Source organism: Dipodomys ordii, unplaced genomic scaffold (genome assembly GCF_000151885.1).
Source record: "Dipodomys ordii isolate 6190 unplaced genomic scaffold, Dord_2.0 Scaffold89, whole genome shotgun sequence".
Classification (NCBI taxonomy): domain Eukaryota; kingdom Metazoa; phylum Chordata; class Mammalia; order Rodentia; family Heteromyidae; genus Dipodomys; species Dipodomys ordii.
In genome coordinates, this window is record NW_012267305.1 from 819,095 (window position 1) to 824,760 (window position 5,666).

The following is a 5,666-nucleotide window of genomic DNA, read 5'->3' on the forward strand; positions in this document are numbered from 1 at the left end:
CTACTTTCCTGAACACACTAGACTTGAACACTATTTCTTTGTGCACATAGAACTTTCCCTACTCAAAACTGGCCATTTTGGTCTTTCCCTAGAAAACTAGTCATTCTTCAGCGGCTACCCCAATTCTCCAGACACTCAGTCACTACACCATCACTTATCATTCTGGCTCACAGTGTTCAACAGATGACTGAGAAGCCCAGGGATCTGTTCTGGAGACAGGGACTTTATAGAATTATCTTCAATCTTTCCAGAATCTGATACTCCATTGGTATAAAGTTCTTCTGAACACTGTTTGCCATGAAAACATGGTTTCCTCACTCAGCAAATATTCACTTAGGCCATGGTGAGTGCCAATTGAAGGGCTGGGGCTTGAGAGTATAACGGGGAACAATGGGCTTACAACAGACATGGTCTTATTCTGCTCAATGGACAGAGAGAGAGAGACAGGGAGTCAGAGAGACAGAGACAGAGACAGAGACACACAGAGAGAGTCTTTGAACAAAGAAAGAAAACAGGACAATATGAATTGTGCAAGCCAGAGAATTAAGATAGGGTGATATGACAGAGAGTGACTATGGCCACTTCACATTGGGTGGCCAAAGCTGAAAAATGCATGTCAGGATGGAGCCACTAATGCAGATATGATGCACAGAACATTCTGGTAGTGGGAAGAGTGAGTGATTAGCCAAATGTTGAGGGTCCTTGCTATGGTAGGAAACACACTGTTACTAATAGGCGCTCCCTACTGCCCAGCTAGTAGCAAGGACAAAAGGAAAACAATTGCCCTGAGACAATCACATTCCTTGAACAGCTTTAAGGTTTGTCCCAGTCTACTTTTCCCTTTTATTACTTGTTGGGCACCTACAGTCAATTAGTGAAGTTCCCATGCCTGGGTTATTGCAGGTACAAAATGAGGGATGTTAATGGTAGGTTTAAATACGGCCACATATGATTTTTTAAAAATACAGCCATATATTAAGCTCTTCAGAAAGTCATGGCCGCTGTCTTCTGGCAGGGCCTGATGTCACAATTGGAACACAGCCCTGGGCTGCATGGTTTGCCTGTGGGAAGGCTAGGATCCTGGATATCTGGAATGACTGCAGAGAATTTATGAATAATGATCAGCTTGGACAAGAAGGCTGGCATAACACAGTGGGGCAGAGGCTGAGAATGAGGTGAGTTAGACATGGTGGCGACAGGGCCCCGGTTCTGCGATACACACGCAAGGACAATAGGAAGCCAAGGTGAGGATGGCTAAAGGTGGTCAGTTACTACAGAAACAAGCTGAGATGGACTGTCATTCAATTCAGGGTGGTTCTGGGAAGATGATGCAAGAGTCATCATTCCCAAGATTTGCCTGGACATTCAGGCATGACTTTTCCCCAAAACCCATGGGAGTGCTTAGAGGTACTCTTTTATAACAGACGTTAGAACAGGCAATTCCTATTGTTGGGGTACTAACAGTAAACTCACTGAAGGTTCAAGTTCCTTCACAGATGCCCCCTACCACATCCTCCGGGTTGGGCCAGTTCTTTCACAGCTAGGCTACAGTTTCAGCATGACTCCAGAATTTGTTCTTTTGCCTCCATGGTATACAGTCTCTGAATCATAGCTTTGTGAGGCAGGGCTGAGAATACTTAAGTATACAAAGCTAGCTTGGTGCCGGGCGCAGGTGGTTCACGCCTGTAATCCTAGCTACTCAGGAGGCTGAGATCTGAGGATCTCAGTTCAAAGCCAGCCTGGGCAGGAAAGTCCATGAAACTCTTATCTCTAATAAACCACCAGAAAACCTGAAGTGGCGCTGTAGCTCAAGTGGTAGAGCACTAGTCTTGAGCTGAAGAGCTGAGGGACAGCACTCAGGCCCAGAGTTCAAGCCCCATGACCGCCAAAAAAATAAAAGCTAGCTTGGGAGATGAGGTCTAGGCACTTGATCTCAGCACAAGTCCACCAAAACCAAGTCCTCCCCTCTATTCCTCTCCCCAGATCTCCACACACTGCTAGACCCAGAGGTTAGTTCCAAGATTCTGTTGCTTGGCATGCAAGGAAGGAAGGAAGGAGAAAAGGCCAGTCCGAAATGAGAAGAAAAGAGAGTTAGAAGGTAAAGGGAGGCAAAAGGCTGGGAGAAGCGCTCATCAGAGAGTTTGACAGTGGAGGGAGAGCTATGGGAACGAATGAGGGGTAGGAGGCAACACAGGGACTAGGCCCTTATCTGAAGACTGTGGCAGTGAGGAGGAGAGGAGGGGTACAAGTGGGAGGAGCAGGTACAAGGAGGAAGAGAGGTAGAGACCTAAAAGGACAGCAGGCAAGGCAAATGATTCAGAGGAGAGAGCAGGGCAGAAGAGGGATTGGGACACAACAAGGAAGAGAGAGAAAAGCAACAGGAAAAGAGGTAATTTGGAGAGTGGAAAAGAGGCAAAAAGGGAGAAAGCAGAGGGAATCAGTGGTTGCAGATAAAGGAAGAATAAAAGGACAGGAGACTTGAAGCATCTGAAAGAGCTTCTGGAAGAGAAAGAGCCAGGAGGAGGAGGATGGGGAGGAAAAAGGTCAAGGAGGGCATAGAACAGTGGAGAAAAGGGTGAAAAGTAGGAGGCAGAGAAAGGGAATGGAAGAGGTTGAAGGAGGAAGGGCCACTTCAGATGGTGTGTGTGAATCCAATGTGAGCGCCAGCTTCATATGACTGAAGATCCATTTCCAAAGGAATCGAGAGCCTCACAACCGAGCTGCCAAGAATACTCAGGTGTTTCCCCAACAGAGCAAGCCAATACACCTGCATGACCCATGACCGGCTCCAAAATTAACTCTTTCATCACCCCTTCTCCACACAGCAGGGCTGAGCACCGAGCGCTGGGTGTGGGCTATCAGATGTGTGCCTGGCCTGAGCAGCAGCTATGCAATTCCAGCTTTCATCACCCAGAGACCAAGATGCAACAAGAGAAGAAGAAGATTCGATGTCCCCCTTCCTTCCTTTCATTCTTTCTATTCCTCCTCCGTCTCCCGCCTTCTTTGTTTGTCTACTCAGAGCTGACCACAGCCTTACCTCTTCTCAAATCCTTCAGTCTTAGGGCCACACAAAAGGCCTACACCAGAAGCCAAACTTTGCAATTTTGGCGAGAGGTGTGGGTGGGAGTATGTGGGGGGAGATGGGAAGTGATGGGAAGGGAAAACAAAGGAGGCTACAATGCTTGATAAGAAATGTACTCATTACCTTGCCCATGTAATTGTAACTCCTCTGTATGGTATTTTCACAATTGAAAAAAAACTCTGGAGAGAGACAGATGGACAGACAGACAGACAGAGAGACAGAGAACAGACAGACAGACAGATGGACAGACATAATTACTTTCATGGACTAGCAGGGATGAATATCAATTAGTGGATCTGGTTAGTATGTTATTCAGAAAGGATTGAATACAAAGCAAGATTTGAAAATGGACAAAAATCAAGTTTCAGCCAGCTCCAGCTCTGAATTCTGAAATGTCACGAATCACTATTTACGTCATTGGGCTGTGATGTTATCTGTGCATTTGGATAAACAAGCCACCAGAGACATCCGTTTCAGAACCATCGTGGTTCAGTTGAGGGTGGCTGCTGTCACCTAGGGGCTCAGGAACAGCTTTGGGGTTATTGATCTTCAGTAGTTAGTCAGTGTTTTAGCTGCCTCCCACACACTGCCTATTTGCAGGAGGGACTTGAAGCGGCACCATAGTGTGAGCTCTCAGCCCTAAGTACATGGGGACTGTCATTACCCTTCCTGTATTGTCTTTAGACGAAGAAAATAAATGCTTCTGTTCCACGTGGTCAGCACAGAGAACGAAGAGCCTGCAAAAGTGCATGGTGTTCCTGTGATCTTTTGCAGTTCAATTTCCTCCTTCATAGATATGTGTTTCATCACCTATGCACTCAGCCACATCTGCACAGAACTGGTTAATTTCCAGAAATCCTTCCTGCGAGAAACACATTTTTTTTCTCCTAAAGGGTTGTATTTTTCCTCTATAGGTAGAGTAGGAAACACAGACCTATGTACATACATTCTTTAAAAAAAATTAAGAAATCTGCATGATTTCACATTGTCCCAACAAATCTTTATTGGCATCGAATCTGGGCTGAACACTGAACAAGGCCAGGAAACCTGGCCCCATGGGGTGAGTTGATCAAGCAGAGTTGAGAGGAATCTCTGGATAGTCCCAAGTCAAAATGGCTTTTTATTTTGATTGTTTTTACAATTACTTAAAAAATATTTAAAACAGAAAAGAAAGCACTAGAGAAATGTGTCCCTCATAACTCAGCCAGTACGCTAGAGAATTACCAAAATTGAAGCTTAAAGGAAACGTGCATATCTCGAATATTTTTCATCTGCTTTCTAATGGAATCTTGAAGCCACGCGCACACACTCACACACACACACACACACACACACACACACACACATAAATTAGCAAAATGGCTTTTTAAAAGTCAATTTCCATCTGAAACCTTGGGGAGCCAAACTTCGCAAAAGAAGCCTGTTTGGGGGGTAATTTTTTTCCCAGAACGCTGGGGTGGAGCCCCAACTTAGCTGCTCTTTCTAAGCACATTGCATAGCTCAGAGCTCAGAGATGAAATCGATCTGCAGAGGTGACTCATAGGCAGACAGCCAGCACAGTCGCAGAGCCCTGTCTGCATTCCCAATTTGCCTTCTCAGGTTGTCGCCTTGTTAATGTTATTTACCAAGCCCCATGGCTCTAATGCCTGGCCCTATCTCCTGCTGGAGCCCTCCAGCCACTGTCTCTGTACATCTGTCACATCTTGTCACTGCATTTGAATTCAACAGGTTGAGGCAGCCCTACCCTTCCCAGAGCAGCTCCCCAAGGTGAATGTCCAGAAGGAGCAGTCTTTCTCCCTTTGTCATGCAAGAAAAGGAAACAGCGTGCAAAGAAATAGTTCTGCACTGTGACACTGTTGCTGGCCAAGGGTCCTGAGTCCTGGTGGTAAGAAGGTGCGGGCTCTATGAACGCGAGGGGATAGGGAGATGGACGGCAGATGCCCCTAAAGCTTCCTGCCACGTCTGGTGCCCGCGGTTGTGGTTTGTACATACTTTCTTGCGTGAGGGCCTTCCGGTGGCCTCCTCCCTGAAGTCCAGGCTGCTGCAGCGTGGAGGATGGGCAAAGGCTTGGAGAGCCCAAACATGCTTTACTCGTGACGCTAGAGCGCCTCCACCCTGCGCTGCGGCAGGAAGCGGAATAGCAATAAGGCGAGCGGTCTTGAGCTCCAGGCAGCCTGTCAATGTGATGCTGGCAAGACTCTGCGCTGGTGCCAGGGGATTGTTGTCCCCAGCCCAGCAATCTGTCCACTTTATCTCAATCGGACCCAAAATCTGGGTCCCCAAATGCTGTTCGTCCTGCAGCACCAGACAGACCAGCTGTATCATGATGACAGCACTCGGGTAATGTCTACCTTCCCAAGAACCTAAATGTTTCAGAATGTCGGAAAGGAAGGATCCTCCGACATCATACCAATTTTGAAGATAAGCAAATAGAGGCTACAAATACAAAACAGCGCCCAGGCTCAGAGTTCAGGCTCCACAACCGACAAAAAAGAAAGAAAGAAAGAAAGAAAGAAAGAAAGAAAGAAAGAAAGAAAGAAAGAAAGAAAGAAAGAAAGAAAGAAAGAAAGAAAGAAAGGAAGGA